The sequence below is a fragment of the Sphaerodactylus townsendi genome, linkage group LG06 (genome assembly GCF_021028975.2).
Source record: "Sphaerodactylus townsendi isolate TG3544 linkage group LG06, MPM_Stown_v2.3, whole genome shotgun sequence".
NCBI classification, from domain to species: domain Eukaryota; kingdom Metazoa; phylum Chordata; class Lepidosauria; order Squamata; family Sphaerodactylidae; genus Sphaerodactylus; species Sphaerodactylus townsendi.
Window position 1 is genome coordinate 30343319 of NC_059430.1, and position 21009 is coordinate 30364327.

Below are 21009 nucleotides of genomic sequence, written 5' to 3' on the forward strand. Positions count from 1 at the left end.
GAAATGGTCTCTGCCCTGAAACTCAAGCACATCTGCCTTCCTGTCTACAAAGGATATGCTAACACCCGCCAATTTGAAGTATCCTGCCAGCTATTCTTGACCTCACTATTCCTATCACTCTTTTCCTGCTTTGCTCCTGGGAACTACCACATCACTTCAATTGGAATAGCCCTGGAATTGTGATTTTACCAATTCCACCCTCAATCTGACCAACTGCTGGACACTCCCTGGCTTGAGTGGTTAAGCAAAATGTTCACCGTAATGTCCTTTCCCAGGGAATAAGAAGCTTTTTGTTTAGGAAGATTAGCTATCTTAACATTGCTAGACAAACAAATTTTTCTATAACTAGGCTGCTCACCTTGCAGTCTTTGCCCAGTGTTTCTGGACCATGCTCTCTGGTCTAGTTAGACTGTGCCCAGTGCATTCTGTAATAAATGTTGGTTCAGTTGTGCTGCATGCCAGCTGCTCTACCCTCTTCTTGGCATTGAACTCTGCTTCTCTGGCCTTTTCCTCTTTAAGACAAGTAATTATTGCCCTTCCTTTAACAATATACTTTATTTAAGACCTATTCCCTCACCTCTTTCTACATCCTAGGACTTTTGAAATTCTGTGTGTGTATTTTACCATTTGAGCATGTGTAGGTTTATTATTTTATTTTCTCAGTAAGAAAATTGTTAAACTTTACTCTTTGGTCTCCTGCAGATTTCTAACTGAGAAAGAACTCAGTAGACACAGGTAGCAGGACCAAATTATCCCCTCTCACAAAGCAATGTCTGCCCCTGCTAATTCTCCATCCAAAATGGGGAGAGACTACCATTTTTTGGTAACACAAAAGTCTAGCAGAGAAAGAACAGTTTTTAGTCTAAGTCCACATGAATGAAGGAGAGAGAGGGATTTCCTAGAGACACAAATTCTAAAGTGCAGTGACACCAGAAACAGTATCTTGAGAAGGGTCTCTTGGCAGATCTTCTGGAGTGAAAGGACCTCTCTGCAGATACTTTGTGGCTAACCAAGTTTGGATTTTAAGGTTAAAAAAGAGTTATTTGAATTGTGCTTGCTAACATAAGTAGCCAGTGCTATTGTTAGAGAACTGATATAATGTATTTCAGTGCATGCACACCTGATGACCAGTGGGTGTTCTAGTTTCCAAGTGGACTTCATGGGCAGCCCCACAGAGAGTGCATTGCAAAAGAAATCACCAAAACATGGACAATAATGGATGTTTCCAGTGGTGGGATTCAGCAGGTTCACATCACTTGGGCAGAACTGGTTGTTAAAATGGTGCTTGTAAGCAACCAGTTGTTAAATTATTTGAATCCCACCACCGGAACCGGTTGTTAAATCATTTGAATCCCACTATTGGATGTTTCTGTCTGTTTCAGTAGTGCCTCAGCCCAGACTTGGTTGCATCTGCTCTTTGGGGCCCCAAACAGACTCCAAGCTGCAAACTCAGTCTTTCGAGGAAAGCATAAAACATCTAAATTCTCTGTTAACTAGTTCACTGACTCACCTTTCAGCATAAGCTCCGTCTTGGCTGGAATGATGACTTCAGCATGAGCAAATAATAAGTCGTGCTGTATCTATATGTTAGAAAATGTTATTCATCCTGAACAAGTGGCATTTCACAGTACTGACCTGTGGCATTGTAGCATGTGGGACAGAAACGTTCCCTGCCCCTCCACCAAGGTGATTCGTTTCTGTTCCATGTAAAATGACAACCTTTATTTTAATGTGCAGAACAACTAATGGTTTTCTTAGTTTGCCAGCAACTTACTCGCTTATTAAGCTCAATTAGCATCAGTGGCCTCCTGTGGCAATGCATTCCACAGTTTGTATATCATGCGGGTTCCATGCTCATGCTGTGTGCTGCAGTATTTACATCTCCTTTTTTATTTGCTCTAAGGCTATTTGCTATTAATGATAACAATTACGCTCACAAACAAAAGCAATAATGAAGTTTCAAAGTCCGCCAGAAGGGGAGAAGTCCCAAAATAAATACAGGAGAGAGGTGAAACAGAGAGATCCTGCATGGAATGCTAGCAGATTAATTTAGGGGGAAGAAAATGCTACAAAAATACCCTGGCAATTCTTAGATGGGCACAATGGGTTTTTTTTTCACAGAACTCACATAACACTGTTGCCTGATGGTACCTCTTTTTTTAATATAACTTTATTTCATGATTTTCAAACATAACAAATATCAGATTAAAAGGAGATTAACAGACATATTAGAAATTTCCCTAAATATAAGATATACATTTAAACATAAATTGGTAAAGGAAAGGAAGAAAGCTGAAAAAGAGAAAAAAGATACATACAAAATACTATTTCCATACCAATTGATTTCCAAATAATGCTAAACGTACTCCTCAACCAATCTGCCCCCCCAACATTAACAAAAGGAAGAATTTTAACCCTCTTCCCTCCCAACCCACTCCCTCCCTTCCTTATCCCTCTATCCCAGGGGTGTCCAACTCTGGTGCCCCAGATGTTCATGAACTATTGGTTCATGGACCAATTGGCTATGCTGGCAGGGACTGATGGGAATCGTAGTCCATGAACATCTGGGGCACCAGAGTTGGACAGCCTTGCTCTACCCCAAAAACAGTACTTCCCCTTCAGAACCTTTATCTATTAAAGATTATTCATTTATAACTAACGGAAGGGGGGTGGGGGCAAGATTAATAAGGAAAAAGCTACAAATGTTTACTCCAAAACATACCTAACGAATTGCTAATTGTAACTCTAAATGCTAAGATGCGTTGCTTTCTCCATATGTCCATTTCTAAAAGAAAAAACACAACATCATTAATAATCAGCTGGTGAAATTTTCATGTTGCATCCTCTGGAGATGTAGTTATTCCATAACTGCTTTTCAAAAGCATAGGCCAAGAAGGCACATTCCTTTAGAAACTAGGTATTAACTTTCAGATGAGTCCTGGAGATCTCCTGGAATTACAACTGATCTCCAGACTAGAGAGGACAATTTCCTGGAGGAAAAATGGCAACTTCAGAAGTATATTCTTCTGGTCTCTCCTCTATCTAGACCCCATCTTCCCCAGGTTACAACCCCAATCTCCAGAAATTTCCCAGCCCAGAGTTGGTAGCCCTTAGGTATGTTTTTAATGTTTACTGAAATGTTCTTGTTTTTCAGATCTTACATGAACCTCTCTGCAGACCTTGGACTCTAAATATGCAGTGACCTTCTGACTCCACGTTGGGTTTCTGGGGAAGCATTTTCCAGGATGAGATGGACACTTTCATTCTTCAAACAAAGTTGGACTGAAAAGACCTTTTTTTTTCATTTGAACACAGGAACTCAGAAAGATGTGTTGATTTTCTCTCCGCCCATGTCCTGGAGAGCCGGAACATTGTTTATCTTTCAGTAAAGGAGCAGAATCTCTTCCAGATATCTGGTTGGCAAAATTAAAAAATGTGGGTCAGTTCCCTACCTCTCCAAAGGGAGCTGCAATCGTCAAGTTTAACTTCCTCCAGTGTGTATTTCTTTTTAAATAGAATACTCTTTTTAAACACTTTTTAAATAGAACCAAATTCATTTACTGCGGAAATCCTATGACTGAACAGCTAATCCACACATTACAAAGTCATCAGGTCCTCCCGTGTGGCTGTCTTGGCCTCTTCAATCAAATTTGTGCTGAAATTTCTGCACTTAGAACAAAAGCCTCCCTAACGGCATCTTGTTTCCTGACCTGTAAAGAATGTAGGAATCCATATGTCTCAGTCACCATCTAAACTGTGCCCTTCAAACCTGGGAATTAAATTCTGCACATGGGACTCCCAGACCGTGTCAATTGACTCAATATGTCAAAGACAGGAGGACTTTCTAAAGACTCCAACCACATAATTTGATTGTAAAGATCGGATGTGGTGAGGACCATTCTGGTTTGGCAAATTTCTGGAGATTTTGTAGGTGGAGCCTGAAGAGGGCAGAGTTTGGGGAAAAAACGAACCCACACCAGGGTACATACAATGCCACAGCATCCACTGTCCAAATCTACCATTTTTTCCCCAGGGGAACTGATTTTGGGAGGTTGGCAGCCTTCGCATCAACCTCGATCCGGCTCCATCCAACTCTTTTTCCAGGACCAATCAGCACACTGTTGGACCAAGAATGCAGGGAGACATCTTATACTGTCCCCTTTCATGGGTCCTGGATTCTTCTCCTCTGGCCCACCTTGTAGCCAGGTGGACTAGTGATGGAGTTGATGTCTAATACCTCAGACTCCTGGTCTGAGTCCTTCTGTGCCTGACATTGGTGTTACTGAAGGGTGGGCTTAGCCTTGATAAAGGCTAAAAATGCACTTGAGGAAAGATTGAACACTGATCCTGGATGTGTGAGAAAGCAACTCTATCAGTTAGATAATAATTTCCTTTCCTCTGTCACTCTAGCATTAATCCTGGCATGTTGGACATTAACCTTTAGAAGTTGCCAGCAACTGGAGGCCAAGTTTCTCTTATTCTGAGTTCTATTTATAATTAAGTTAATTTAGATCAAAGGCTAATGAACCAGCTCTATTATTATCAGGATAAGGTAGTAGAGGTATGGAACAGTGTAATGGGGCTGGACTAGATGACCCCCCGATGTACCTTCAAGCTTGATATAGCAGCTTTAGTACATCCTCTTGGTTTTTTAAATATGTAGGTATTTTTTGGAAAAAAATTCCTGGAAAATATTTTATTCTTTCCTTATAAAATGTATCTAAGATGTTAGTGGAATATCCATTGCTTCTTGAATGAGGTGAAAATGGAAAATTGTTTTTTAAAAACTCAAAGTATGAAAGCAAGATGGTCCAACAATTTATTGGCATTTTTTAAAGCTACAATTAGAAGGGAATTATTTAAAGCCCATGTCCTTGGCACTGTTCAGTACACACACACCCCGTTGCTTCTTGCTAAGTAATTTGTTGCTCTTTGCCTCCATTTCATCATCTGTCAATCAAACAAGAAAATGGTATTTATTCTTCCTTCACAGAACTTTGCTAGTTAACATTTTATGCTGTGCTCAGAAGAGAGGAAGTCCTCCGTGCAGAATGGGGAAAATCTGTTTGTGTCAGAGATGATGGCATTGAAGAATTTAATTAGTTTTAAAAAATAAGCCGAGGGGAAAATGGAAGGATATTGTAGGATGCTTTAATTTGATGCTTTGGTGGTGGCCTGGAATCACGTAAGTCAGCTTTACCCTCCTTTTTTCCCTTTACCCTCCTTTTTTTCTGTGGGGTTTTGGGTTTCTTTGAATAAGATATGAACACAAGTAATAGTGGGTAAATATGTTTTGCCATAGGAGGTGGTGATGGCTACTAACCTGGATAGCTTTAAAAGAGGCTTGGACAGATTTATGGAGGAGAAGTCGATTTATGGCTACCAATCTTGATCCTCCTTGATCTGAGATTGCAAATGCCTTAACAGACCAGGTGATCGGGAGCAACAGCCGCAGAAGGCCATTGTGTTCACATCCTACATGTGAGCTCCCAAAGGCACCTGGTGGGCCACTGCGAGTAGCAGAGAGCTGGACTAGATGGACTTTGGTCTGATCCAGCTGGCTTGTTCTTATGTTCTTATGTTGTTTTGAAGGACTTATTGCTGATGCACCTGTGTAGGAAATGCCATAACTCTTTCCCATTTTGCCTGCAAGCTAAAAGAAACAGTAGGATGATGAGGGAAGGTCACTCAGCAAATTAGAGAATTCTACCCTGGCTTTTATGTGTGATATTCAGTTTGTTTTCCTGACCCTGACTTTCTTGGCCTGCTGCCTAATGTCCTGGCAAAGTCATAGATCATCAGGTTCCCTCTCTCCCTTTCATCTGGTTGTGATAGCACAGCTTAGTGGGTCCCATGCTGCTGCCTAGTGGTTAAAGGTAGGTTCTGGCTCTGTAAAGGTTGAAGACCACCGGTCTAATTAATGTACTCCCCAGAGTTTGGAATGGTCTGTGTGAGAACAGCTAAAGGCTCTGTGAAGTCCAACACCTTCTCTGGGGTCCAAACACAATCTTGCACAGGCAGAGGAGTATACTGGTCATGCAGTAGGAAGGTCTCTCAATTCTGCTGATTACCTCACCAAGCTACCGCCTGCCTCTGTAGACACATCACATTCCATTTGGGAAAGTCTTCCAACTTTCAGGAGCTGCTTTTGCTGTGGTGAGAAAGAGGAGATGGGACAATCGTATGAGGAGAAGCTTCTTGGGATTCTACCTTCTCTCTTCCACTGTAGCCAATTGAGTGCCCTTGGAAATGCTGAGCAGAACGGAAATAGCTACTTCCAGATGCTGGTCCTCAGCATGTGGCAGGCTGCCACTGAATCCAGAAACTGCATTTAGTTGTCATGGCTGGAAACAGCCAATAGACCTCTCCTCCTCCTTGAATTGGCCCAGTCAATTTTCAAAGCTATCAAAAACAGGGGCCACCATTACCATCTCTTGGGGTGATATATGCAGAGGCGTATCTAGGCAAAATGGAGCCCTGGGACAAAACCTGAGCTGCCGCCCCCCCGTATGGGCAGCCACCCTCCCCCACCATGATCAAACAATGATTTTTTGCACCAGCTCACAAAACACCTCCAACCCAAAGCAAAACATACATGGCTCTCTCCCCACCAACGCTCTTTCCTAAGTTTGATCTCACACCAACCCTATGAGGTAGGTTGTAGCCTGAGAAACAACTCCAAGCCAGTGCAAGTGGATATTAAGCATGTAAATCTCTCACAAATCACCCCCAGCAAAACATTTACCAAACAAATGTCAGCATCATCTTTCACAAAACACCTCCAGTAGAATCCACCCCCAAATAGCATCACTGTTAATGGTGTTTAAACCAGGGAGCTCAGATTCCTCTTCTAAATCCACTTTAAAGGGAGAATCTGGGGTTCTCAGTTAAAACAAAATTAAAACTGATGCTGTTTGGGGGTGGACCCCCCCCCCCCAAAAAAAAACTCCATCACTTTCTAGGGTTGGAGATTCGGATGAAACAAATACCAGACTTGGACAGAATCTGGGCAAATTTGGGCATATTCAGACAAAAATTGAGGTTTGGTTCGGGGGGGGGGTAAAGTTATGGACCCCTAAAGAGAGCGCCCCCATCTCCCATTGTTTCCAATGGGAGCTAACAGGAGATGGGGGCTACCCATTTGAGGGTCCATAACTCTGCCCCCCCTGAACCTAACTTCACCAAACTTGGGTGGTATCATAAGAATAGTTAACAGGTGATACCCTGAAATTTTAGTGTCACTAGATTTAAAAATACACCCCTGACAGGCACCCCAAGAAATCTGCCCAAGATTCTTTGTTTTGTGATGCTTTGGCTTCATTTAGGTATTTCATAATGGGGAATTTCCTGAGTATTAACTCATTCTTTATGATAGCCATTCCAAGTTTCAAGGTGAAGTTAGGTTCAGGGGGACCAGAGTTATGGGCTGTCAAATGGGTAGCCCCCATCTCCTGTTAACTTCCATTGGGGTCCATAACTCTGCCCCCCCTGAACCAAACCTCACCAAACTTGGGTGGTATCATCAGGACAGTCTCTGGATAATACCCTGAAATTTCAATGCCGCTAGCTTTAAAAATGCTCCCCCTGCAGGCCAAAATGCAAAAAACACTAAAAATGGAAAAAACACACAAACGACCCTGAAAATTTGGCGCCCCCCCCCCACGTGACCAATATGGGGCGCCCAGGGACATGGGATACCCCTTCTCCTTAGGCAAATACACCACTGGATATATGCCATATATGCTAGATGAAGTAGAACTTTCAGAATTCTTAAGTGAACATCGAACCTTTGCACAGTCTAAAACAATGAAGTATTTGTAAATATGGCAGCCAGCTGCCTGGAGAAAAATGTCCTGTCCTTTTAATGGAAGCTTAAGGGGATATTATTTACCAGGTATTGTTACTTACATCCATGCCACGAAGAAGTTCAGCTGCCCATTCCCATGTGTCAGTCCTCTGCTGACAAGACAGGACCATTTTTTTCCCAGTCTGTAGAAGAGAAATGCATCAGTTCTGTCTTTGCCCACTGAAGATCTGCTGATATACCTTCTGTGCAGAGATCATGCAACAAATTGCACATAGTTGGGCTTCAAACAACAAACTGGGGAGGGTTTTAAAGTAATAGGAAATAACATTTCACAGGGTTAAAAAAGAAAACGTGCTTTCTCATCCACAACTTGTACTTTTGGCTTATTTTGTCCTAAATGGATAACAGCTGAGCAGTGAGGAGGCCAGCAGCCAGTGAGGCACCCAGCGGAGAACCGTCCTGGGGAGGAGTTTTGTTCTGAATGAGAAATTAAGGTCCAGTGCTGAGCCTCTAAACAGGAGATTAACAGCAGCGTAATTGGAGCTGGGACTGAGAGGTGAGTGGCTTGCAGAGACTTGGAGCTTGTTAAAGAGGTTAGGGTTGCCAACTATTTGAAGGGGAAAACCACTATCCTGTCCCTTTATAGTGGCTTAATGGGGTGTTATTACCAGGTGATGTGAATTATTTTCAAGGAAAGGAAAACTTGCAACTGCCCATTTCCACGCTTTAGAACAGTCTATACTAGACATGTTTCTCTAGGCCTGCTGGTAACTCTTGTTATAGGTACAAAGCAATACCGGAAGCCACAGAGCTAGAATTTAGAAGAAAGTTAGTGAAATGCTAGAATTTGTCCTGCCACCTTTATTTTTTTACCAACAAGGCTATAACTCAGTGGCCTCCTGTATTGCTTTGTACCTAAAATAGAGTTGCCAACAGGCCTGGAGAACCATATCTAGTCTGGACAGTCTTAACATATAGAAATAGGCGGTTGAAGCTTTTCAGCATGATTGGCACTCTTTATAAGCGGTCGTCTTCTCTGCAGAGGGTTTGGCTATCTTGCTGGTGTACCAGCCACCTAGCGCACCATCTGACACCCTGTTGGGCTTGTTAGAGGTAGTGTTAGCCTGTGCGTTGACGTTTCTCAGGTTGATAGTTCTGAATGATTTCAGTGTCCCTGCTGATGTAGCCTCTTCTTCATAGGCTTCAGACCTGGTATCTTCCATGGTGGCACTGGGGCTCTCTTTGGTTATGTAAGGTATTACACATCAAGGTGATCACCTACTGGATCTGATCTTTGGTATGGGATGGAGGCAGTGGCGTAGCGCCAAGGGAATGGGGGTGTGCAATGCACCGGACGCGCACTGGTACGGGGGTCATGGTGGGGGCATTCCAGGGGCATTCCAGGATGGGGTGGGCATGGGCAAGGGCATGGCAGGGGCGCAGGGTGCACACATGCCCAGGGACAGTTCCCCCTCGCTCAGGCCCTGTATAGCGGTTGATCTAATCTCTACTGATAGAGTGCCATGGTCAGATCTCTTGGCTCTGAAGACTCATCTGGGATTCTCAGCCCATCCTTTCCCATGTAGACTTATAGCTCCAGCTGGTTTCCAGAATGTTCTGTGGGATCCAGTGTCCGCTGGTGATTTGTTAGATGTGCTGGTAGATGATCAGCATTGCCATCTTTCTGAAGCCATCATTGAGCTAGCTCCCTGATGTCTTCTCCTCCCCCACATCAACGTAGCCCCATGGTATACCTCAGACCTACATCTGATGAAGCAAGAGCTTAGACAGATAACAAGAGTTTGGCAGCGTACCCATGACAAAGCTGCAAGAACATCCTGTAGGGTGTTTATGAGATCCTTTGAGATGGCAGTGAAGACCACTAAAAAGAAGTTCTATGTGACCTTCATTGCATCCACTGGCTCACACTCAGCACAATTATAGTAATTAGGTCCCTCGTGTCCCTCTCTGTGGGACTTCAAAATGCTGGTGATTAGCCAATTAGCTGTGAGGCTTTTGTGAGCTATTATGCAGATAGTCTTTTAAATTTTTTTAAATATTTCTTACTTAAAAACACACACTAATAAACAAGAAAAAAAGAGAAAAAAACATAATTAACCAAATACAACCCATTGAACAATTACAATAACTTCCAGCTGTCTCATCATAGACTGAAAATTAACTCTAGACTCATGCACATGCTTAAAAAGAAAAAAAGTCAATTTAGATTTTGTTTTACCAATATTCTAATACATCCTGTTGTTGTTTCTCTATTTAAATAGGTTTTTCAAAGGTATTCTGTAAAAGGTTTCCAGTTTCCTAAGAAGTTGTCCATATTATTGTCTCTTAATAGAGGTCAGTTTTGCCATTCCTGCATATTCTGTGATTTTCAAAATCCAGTCCTCCTTTTCTGGTGTTTTATTGTCTCTCCATTTATATACATATAGAATCCTTGCTGCAGTAGTCATGTACATAAATAGTGGTTTATAATGATTTGGAATATCCTCTCCCAGGAGTCCCAACAGAAAGGCCTCCAGTTTCTTCACAATTACTGTCTTCAGGATCTCTTTTAACATCATGTCCCAAAATGACTTAGCTTAAGTCTTTATACATTTTCCTCTTATCATACCACAAATATCCATACCATCCAAATCTCCTGTCAAAACCCCCCAGGTCCAAGAGTCTTCTATTTGTCATCATTATCCATTCCCTTATACACACCAATGAGGCTGTTTCAAAATACAGTTTTAAATTTGGCGACGAGAAACCCCCTCTTTCCTTTGCATCCTGAATATTTTTATATTTAATTCTTGATTTCTTATCTTGCCAAATGAAACCACTTATATCTTTTTGCCATTGTTTAAAACATAATGCAGAATTGATTATTGGTTTGACTTGAACCAGAAACAGCATTTTTGGCAATATATTCATTTTTATCGCCGATATTCTCCCCAGAAAAAAGATAAGTTCATTCTTTTCCATCTCAATAAATCCTTCTTCACATAATTCCACATGTTAACATAGTTATTTTGGTATATCATACAACCCTTGTTGGTAAGCCACACTCCCACATATTTTATTTTTCTTACCACCATAAAACCAGATACTCGAGTTAATCTCATTTGTGATTTTTGATCCATACTTTTAGTATTTTGGTTTTTGTTTTGTTCCATTTGAACCCCACCAAATCTCCAAACTGTTTTATTTTATTTAACAGTCTTTCCACATTTTGAATTGGCTCTTCCAAGATAATCACTGCATCATCCACGAAATTCCTCAGTTTGTATTACTGTTTACCTCCTAGTCCTACTACTCCGCCAAGACCTCCCCACCAATATGGATACCGTGAGCAAACTAAAGGCCCCTTTTGTCAGATCCTGTGTTGGGCCAATTTAGCCAGCTTTCCTGGTCTGATGTGGACAGACATTTGGCTGCTGTGATACCAGCTGCTTGCCTCTTGGACCTATACCCATCATGGCTGGTTAAATCCAGCAGTGATGAAATGCAGGGCCCTTGAGTTCAGGGGTCTTTCCAGGTGAGACCACTCTTGACAAAAAAATTTTTGGATCCTTCTGATCTATCCAACTACTGCCAGCATTGAATCTTCTGTTTGTGGGGAAAGTAGCTGAGAGAGCAGCCGCAGAACAACTCCAAGCTTTTCTGGAGGCTACATCAGCCCTGGATCCATTTCAGTCTGGCTTCCAGCCTGACCACGGAATGCAGACTGTGCTGGTCACCCTCACAGACAATCTCCGTAGACAACTGGAGGACAGATCAGCACTTCTGTTACTACTTGATCTTACAGTGGTGTTTGACACCATTGATCATAAACTTATGGCACACTGCCTTGCCGATTTTGGGTTACACTGAGCAGTCCCGTGAGGGCGGGTTTCATTTCTCCTTGATTGGGGACAGAGGCAGTGGTGGGATCCAAAAATTTTAATAACAGGTTCCGATGGTGGTGGGATTCAAACAGTGGCGCCGCCGCACACACGCACCTCCAGTCCCTATTGGGCAGGGAGGTTGCTTTCGTAACCCCTTCTCGGCACTCAGAAAAAATTAGTAACCACTTCTAGAGAAGTGGTGAGAACTGGTTGGATCCCACCTCTGGAAAGAGGGTAGCGCTAGGGGAGAAGATGTCTCCATGACATCCCTTGTTGTGTGGAGCCCCTTAGGGGATGATCTTCTCCCCAGTGGAGAAGATCATCCCTTAGGGGATGATCTTCTCCCCAGTGGAGCCCCTTAGGGGATGATCTTCTCCCCAGTTAGTTAACATCTATATGCAACTTCTTTTCCAGTTGGTATTTTTAAATGGATTCATTTTAATTGTTGACCACCCTGTTGACCACCAACAGTCAAAAAAGGACAGGATATCTAATAAAGACAATTTTTAAAAGATCAGGCTGGTGTTAAAGATACAGGGCAGGGTGGTTGCTTCAGTTAGCTAGCAGTTCTTGCCAGGTAAGTAGTTAGATTGCATTCTTACAAGTAATGCTAAGGATCCAACTGCATACCTTCTTTTGTGGAAGTAAACTTCATTTCTCCCAGTGGGACTCATTGTTGAGAATTCATGAATGTTTTTTGGACTTGGGATACTGCAGCCATAAGATTTGATTATGCAGACTCCTAAGCTAGAAAGAGTGATCTTGAACCCTTATGTGCGCATTAGTCAGTGCACATTTTTGATTTGCTTGACAAAAGTGGGAAATGTGAAAGGCAGGCCCGAAAACAGCCTCAGAGTGGGATTACTGCAGAGTTTCCCCAGCATGTGGTAGCATTTCTGTATGATTTGTTTATGATTTACTTAATCAATACCTTGCCTTTCTCTTCACTAGGAATCCAAGTAGCTGACATAGTCTCTTCTCCTCCATTTTATCTTTACAGGAACTTTATGGAGTAGGTCAGGCTGCGAGTATACCTTGTATGCAACTCTAGAGGGTTATAATGAAAAAAGAGATAATAAGCAGGATCAAGACAGAGTGAGTCTTGGTCTTCTTTTCAGAGGGTGAGTTGCCACCCTGTTTGAAGAGGCCAAAGTAGAAATGGAGCAAAGGGGAAATGGATGTTACATTGTCCTCAAAGATCAGTTGAAGCTTTTCCTGGCATGGAGGTGCATAACATTACCTGGTAGTGTGTGGGTGGGTGGGTGGGTGGGTTGTGTGTGTGTGTGTGAGAGAGAGGGGGGGGTCTGCCTCTCTTCTCTTCACTCCTTCAAAGCTGGGTCAGCAAATAAATGACGGAACAAGCATTCTCCTGACATTTGTCCCCTAATACAACACACTGCTGCAGAATATAGAGGTTTAGTAGGGGTACACCCCCTCCCAACAACATTGAGATCAAAAAGCTTACAAGGGAGTAACTGTATTTAGGATTACACTGATATCTGTCAGTGATTTGTCTAAGCCTTTTTAAAGCCTTGTAAGCACCAGTACCATGGCCTAATATTACCATGTTGGGTGGAGATATTCAGAAGCGGCGTTTACCGGAGCAGAATTGGTTAAAGAAGCCTGAATTCCAAGGAATGCTGTTGTTGGTTAAAATATCAGAACACTGTAGGGGATGTTTAGGCTTATTTTTGTTTTCTTCTGCACAGCTAAAAAAATACTTGAGGCATCATGAGACAAAAAAAATCTCCTTTGGTCCTCCAGGCGAGACCTACAAGGTCATTTTTTGAGTGCCACCAACAAAGAGGAAGGTTGTGGGGTTCATAAGCAAAAGGGCAGCAATTTCAGAACATCTGGATCATATGCTTCTCGTACAGTGCAGTCCTAAGCGTAGCTATGCCATTTTAAGTCAATGAGTTTAGAAGGCATAACTCTGCTTAGGATTGTACGATTGGTTTGATTGCAGTGGCCATCCTGAGCAAGAAAGCAGGAAAGCAATTTTCACAGTCTCCCCCAAATTCCATTGGCTGACCATGATTTTCAGCATGAGCTCAAGCCCGGGAATAGGAATTCTTAGATCTAAAAGTTCCTAGCTAGGAGGAACAGATGAACACAGTTTCCAAGCTAATAGGAGCAAGTTCGTACAGTGCAAAGTTGTAGGAACTTCTGGTCTCACTAAGCTAAAGTTATCCAGTTAGAAGTGCTGGTAAATGGCATAGGCTTAGAATACCTGGGAAACATCTCCACCTGGGGATAATACACGCTAGTGTGGTGGGGTGGTTAAGAGTAGGTGGACTTCAATCTGGAGAGCCGGATTTGAGTCCCCGCTCCTCCACATGAGTGGCAGAGTCTTATCTGGTGAACCAGGTTTGCTTCCGCACTCCTACATTCCTTCTGGGTGAGCTTGGGCCAGTCACAGTTCGTTCAGAACTCCCTCAGCCCACCTATCTCACAAGGTGTCTGTTGTAAGGAGGGGAAGGAAAAGGAGTTTGTAAATTGCTTTGAGATTCCCTACAGGAGAGAAAGGCAGGATATAAATCCAAACTGTTCTTCCATATGCATTTGTCCAGGATCTGTGACTGGCTCGTGGTATTCTGCTCTAAGCTTTTGCTCCCATTGACAGACATGAGGAGAATAGATATGTAGGACAATTTTTCTTACTCCACCCCACCTACTCGTTGCAAGCCTTCCAAAATCATATGCAGATTTCTTTATTCCAGAGGACATTTTAACCCCTTGATTCAATGCTGTTCCAAAGCTGTAATGCTGCTTTCATTGCCAACTGTTGATTTGATTCTTGATCGTCTTTCTACTGGTTCTCGTTTGTAGCAGCCTTTTATGAACCTGTTATACTGTTATAGTTCTCATTTTTATCTTGGTTTTAATTCCATGTTGTGCTGTGCATATTAGGTTCTAACTGAAAAGCAGGATGTAAATCTTACAAAATAACTAGATAAACCTTACTGGGGGGGGGGAGGGAACTAGTGAATTGTGCAGGACCTTTTATTACAAGCCTTTCCCCCACTGTTTCCCAAGTAACATAGAAGGAACATAGGGTTGCCAACTCCAGATTGGGAAATTCCTGGAGATTCTGAGGGTGGAGCCTAGGAACAGCAGGGTTTGCAGAGGAGAGGCACTTCAGCGGGGCATAGAGACCCACTACCAAAATAGTCATTTTCTCCAGAGGAACGGATTGCTATTACCTGGAGACCTGTCATGCCCCCACAGAAGCTTTTGTTATTTTCCTTATTAAGCATCACTATAGCTAACATGGGTTTAGTTCTTTGTACAGTGTTCTAAGGGAGGGAATTTTAGTCAGACCCTGTCCCTTTAAGAAATTTCTGTAGAGGCAGTCTTCCTTCATTACCCAGCAATCCCTGTTTAGCTCAGTCAGTCCAAGGTGCCTAGGGAGAGGGAAGGCTGCAATATCTAGTATGTCTATGGTGCATAGACTAAAGTCTATATAGTCTAGAGAACGTAAAGTTTAGGTGTCAACAGAAATTAGAATCCAGCCAAAAGACTGAGAGAGCCAAAAGGAAGCAAGACCAGTGAGCGGAGTCAAGAAAGAATAAAAGTCTACAGCTACAGGAGCAGCAGTGGTGTAGGAGGTTAAGAGCTCGTGTATCTGGAGGAACCGGGTTTGATTCCCAGCTCTGCCACCTGAGCTGTGGAGGCTTATCTGGGGAATTCAGATTAGCCTGTACACTCCCACACATGCCAGCTGGGTGACCTTGGGCTAGTCACAGCTTCTCAGAGCTCTCTCAGCCCCACCTACCTCACAGGGTGCTTGTTGTGAGCGGGGAAGGGCAAGGAGATTGTAAGCCCCTTTGAGTCTCCTGCAGGAGAGAAAGGGGGATACAAATCCAAACTCTTCTTCTTCAAGTTTGTTCACCAGTCAAGCAAGTACCTTACCTTAGTTAGACCCTGGAAGGAGCTAGGGTCTCAATCTTCTAAGCAATAAACCTTGTTTTTGAACTGTTACACCTTGCTTGTGTGTCTCCCATTCTGTTCCACCCAAGAAAGGGCACATTTAGATTGTTTTACTTGGGGAACAGAACAAGACCAGTCATAATTTTGGGAGCTCTCTGGACATCACCTGAAGGTTTGCAACTGTATAGCATCTGTACAGCATTGAACCTTCTGTTATAGGACCTTAATCTTAAGAAGGAAGAAGGCCTTGGCATATCACAGCTGCTCATCTCTTTCTTTGAAGAGACCTGTGGTTCATCATGATTTGATGACACACAATTATTTATTATTCAGTAATCATTAAAGTAGAGAAAATTTTCAGCTGGGGAAACAGTACAGGATGCATCATGAGCCTCTTCTAACACCACCCATAGGGCTACTGGGTACATGATGTTCTCCACTTGAGTTGAAGAGTAGCACACCTTTGGTTTCTTTTAAAAGAAGCTTTGTTTCATCAGCTTTTCAGAAAAGCAGTGGCTCTCACACTCGACAGCTTGAATGACTGAACAGGATTGAACTGAAACCTGGGGTGGTCCACTGATAGAGATCTCTGTGGAAACTGGAACTCTACGGACTACAGGGATGGAGATAAGAAAAGGTTCCCTTGTATGTGTGATGAATCCCCAGGGTAATTTTGTAATTCAGAAGCCTTAGAATCTTTCCTGAGAGGGTGCTGTTCACATTTGAGGAGTTCCTAAAAGATTTTATGAAAGAGCCTTGGTGAGTTTTTGAGCAACTTCAGTTATAGGGAATACATTTGAAAACCATTGCTATAGACGGATTACTGCTTGAGCGCTTGTGGTTGGTTACAGTCAGCTCTGTAATCCTGCTAATCTGCCACAAGTAAAGCTCTTGCATTCCTTGCTTGCCTTTCTTTTTCTTCTTCAGAGAAGTTCAGATTTTTTCTTTAGCTTCTTCGCTCTGTTTGAAGAAGGGCTTTGTGAAGTTTGATCTCCCCACCTCCATTCTCACCAACAGATACTGGCTGAATAAGAAGACTTTCGCTGCGTCATTCTGTGAGGCTAACAACTCTGTTTCAAATCATGGAATACATTTGGCTTTGGGGTAAGTTTCGCCCATTCATGAGCTATTGCTACACTTGGCCAAAGTTTTGCTGTCATTGACAAGGCACAATGTTAGCAAATGAACAGTTGGCTCCTTTTGCATGGCGTCAGGTTTGATATAGAACAAAGGCGTAAGAAGGAAGCAGGTTCCATTAGCACTGTACACAGTCTAGATTGCCATCTCTGAGTTGTGAAATTCCTGGAGATTTTGGGGTAGAGTCTGGGAAGGATGGGGTTTGGGGAACAGAGAGACCTTTGAGGTTAATGATACCATAGAGTCCACCTTCCAAAGCTGCCATTATCTCCGTGAGAACTCATCTATGAAATCTGGAGATCAGTTGTAATTCCAGGAGCTCTCCGGGTCTCATTTGGAAGTTGGCCCCAGCCATTGGTTCAAAGAAGGAGCAGACTAAAAGGGTGTTTGCTTCCCAGAAAGAACACTCTGTTCAAATGATGGTTGGGCAAAGACTGCAGAAATTAGAAGACACTGGTTACTAGTCAAAGGTCCAAAGTCATATGAGTCATTGTTTGGGGGAATTTTCTTTGCATTGCATTTAATCTGATGGATTTGCTAGATCATTTGATCAAAAGCCAAAGGACGAATGTTTAAAATATAATAAAGTAACACATTTCAGGTGATAAGGGAGTAGTTATATTTTTACTTCTCTTTCCGATACTTAATGGTATGTATATTTTTTGTGTATCTTTTGCACTTTTTTATACATGTACAATATAAAATTTAATAATAATAATAATAAATGTACATTGTTTACTTTTTCAAGATGTCACAGGAGAGTTATTTTGGCTGTGGGTGGCCAATAAGACGCCTCTGGAATAAGTATGCTAGTCTTAAAGCTGCCACCTGTAGGAAACTGGAGAGTATTTTTAACTCTAAAAGACTGAAAAGGCTACCCTTTTCTGCAGTGGCGTAGGAGGTTAAGAGCAGGTGCACTCTGATCTGGAGGAACCGGGTTTGATTCCCAGCTCTGCTGCTTGAGTTGTGGGGGCTTATCTGGGGAATTCAGATTAGCCTGTGCACTCCCACACATGCCAGCTGGGTGACCTTGAGCTAGTCACAGCTTTTCGGAGCTCTCTCAGCCCCACCTACCTCACAGGGTGTTTGTTGTGAGGGGGGAAGGGCAAGGAGATTGTAAGCCCCTTTGAGTCTCCTATAGGAGAGAAAGGGGGGATATAAACCCAAACTCCTCCTACTCCTCTTCCTCCTACTCCTCCTTCTCCTTTTCTTCTTCTTCAGAATTAACTGCAGATCTAAATGGAAAGGAAGTTATCGGATAGGCACTAATGATTTGCAAATGAGGGCCTGGTCTATGGCTGATTGTGTTGAAGTTAAGATCAAAGAACTTGCAGGATGTACTAATTGTTAGGTCTTGAACCTTAAGCCAATAAATGGATTCTGTGTTGTTGATCAGTAGCATTTATTGATAAGCTCAGAGCACCAAAGCATGGCAAAGCCAGTTCTGGTGAACCTGCCTTTGCCATTCCCTTTATCCCCATTGTTTGTCCCCTCTCCCATTTTCCCAAGAAGTTTGAAAGAAAGAGTTAGCAGAGCAGAGGCACCCAAGGTCAGCGACAGATAGTGATAGAGAGCCACCCCAATATCTCACGAGACCAGGTTGTCGGGGGAAGCCTAGTTATCTACAGAGCATGTGAAGCCATAAAGTAAAGATCAAGGAAAGAATGCCCCAAATGGCAGTGGTAACATAAAGCAGGCTGGTTACATATATTTCGTAGCAGCACTGATATATAATGTCAAGCAGTTACATTAAGTTATGAATGCATCTCAATCACCTAGATAGCCTCCCCCTAACACTTGGGTTTGGAACTTTCCTCCAGAACTTAACAGAGGATTGTTTGAAGGATGGAGGGCCATGATCATTTGAATGAAGAAGAGAGAGACAGAAAACCAGACCTATGACTATAACTAATTAACATCACACCATGGTCCGTTTGAACAAAATGAGCCTCTGCTGTCTCTCTTTGTCCAGTTGAAGTTCATGATTCGACTTTATTCCCACTTGAAACTTGAGTGAACCAGGTCAAGATTTAATAATGTGCCACTGATTTCAGTAGCAGAGTTAAATTTGTGTTAATTTCTTTTATTTGTATCATTAACACTTAACAGGACTTAGGTTTGGTGGGATTTGTGCCAATAGCTTTCAGTTTACCTACAGCCAAACAACAGAGTATGTGAGGCTAGAGGTCTGTGACCCCAAATATATAGTTTGATCACAAATATTATCATCATTACATAATTTTTTTCTAAGCACATTCTACACATTGATCTAGTGACTGATTGTTCTTTCTATTCTATTATTATTCTGTTCTATTATTATTCCGCTTTTGCCCACTAAATAAAGAGCCAGCATGGTGTATTTATTGTCTATTTATTTTGTCACATTTCTATCCTGCCCTATCCCAAAGGTAGTTGTTAAGAGCAGGTGGATTCTAATCTGGAGAACTGGGCTCCACCAGAGTGGCAGAGGCTTATCTCATGAACCAGATGTGTTTCCACATTCCTACATTCCTGCTGCGTGACCTTGGGCTAATCACAGTTCTTTGGAACTCTCTCAGCCCCACTTACCTCACGAGAGAAAGGTGGGGTATAAATCCAAACTCCTCCTCCTCCTCCTCCTCCTCCTCCTCCTCCTTCTTCCTCTTCTTCTTCTTCTTCTTCTTCTTCTTCTTCTTCTTCTTCTTCTTCTTCTTCTTCTTCTTCTTCTTCTTCTTCTTCTTCTTCTTCTTCTTCTTCTTCTTCTTCTTCTTCTTCTTCCAAAATGCAAAGGTCACAATTCAGCATGGAATGGATTTTATGAGTTTAACTGTACTTAATTCTGTGTTGGATTGTGGCCCAGAAATGACTGTACATGTATTGAATAAAACTATCATAACCAATCTTATAGGTTAATGAAGGGAACAGAAAAATCAACACTTTTAAAAAGACAAATAGGCACACTTTATTATGATGCAGAGTTGTAGATACAGAATGAATTTAAGGGAAACCAATACATCCTATAAATTGTGACAGTCATTCAACTGTGATGGATAGACAAATTGGCATTCTTTTATTCATAGCAGTCCCTGATGAGAATTAATTATTGACATGTCTAAAAGCTGTGGTTTTATGATACAAAAATTGATTTAAACACTTAAAAATAAATGAACAGATAGAAACGATCATACAGTGCTCCTGATCACTTGCTACTTAGACATTTTAAGAAGGATAGTAATGCTAAGTATGTAGTACCTACATAAGATCATGATAAATCCGGTAAACATATTAAATCACATTCTTGGAAAGAGTGAAGGAAGGAAATACAGTGGAGAATAAACACCTAGAGAAAAATATTTTGCCATGTAAGAAGGGAAGAATAGAGATGAAAACTGTGAGATTTCCCAGAACAACTTTTTCTATGGCCCCTTCCGCACATGCAGAATAATGCACTTTTGATCCACTTTCACATTTGTTGGCAAGTGGGTTTTGCTATTCCGCACAGCTGCAAAGTGGATTGAAAGTGTGCTATTCTGCAAGTGCGGGAGGGGCCTTTATTAAACCCAAGGATGAAGGCTTTTAAAGTTTCATTCATTCAATTGCATCCCTTTATATCATTTATACCCTGCCTTTCTCTCCAGTTTTCTCGCTAATCTTTCTCTTCCCAACGCTATTCTCCTCTTCTCCATGTTTTCCTCACACAACCTTGTGAAGTAGGTTAGGTTGAGAGTATGTGGTTGGCCTAAAATCATCCAGCAAGCTTTCGTGACAGAATGGGGGTTCGGACCTGGGCCTCCTAGATCCTAGTCCAACACTCTAAATACTATACTGTATTAGCTCAGGTTTAAAAGGAAGCAAGTTTCAACCCTCATCCCTCCCCTCGGATCAGTTCTGAACCGTGTTAATGGGGTCTATGCCACTTGCAACCAGGTCCTGCTGGAATGCGGATTAATGGGGAGAACGAGTGCCAGAAACGGAATCTGCCACGCAAGTAATGGGGAGGTCATCCCTCAAACCTGGTTAGTTTGTGTTCTGAAACCTGGCTAAGACGGTAGTGGGAATTCGACCAAGGTTTTCATGGTACAGACTTTCAAGAGGTATCTGATGAGGGGAGCTTTGACCATCAAAACCTTATGCTCTGAAAGTCTTGTTAGACTCTAACATGTTCTTGGACTGAATCTAGCTGTTATCTGCACATGTATGAGAATTCAGCCTCGATCGCTGCAGTGCCTGTTTCACACCAGGCAGCTGCAGCACGATGTCTGCCAGTTGTTG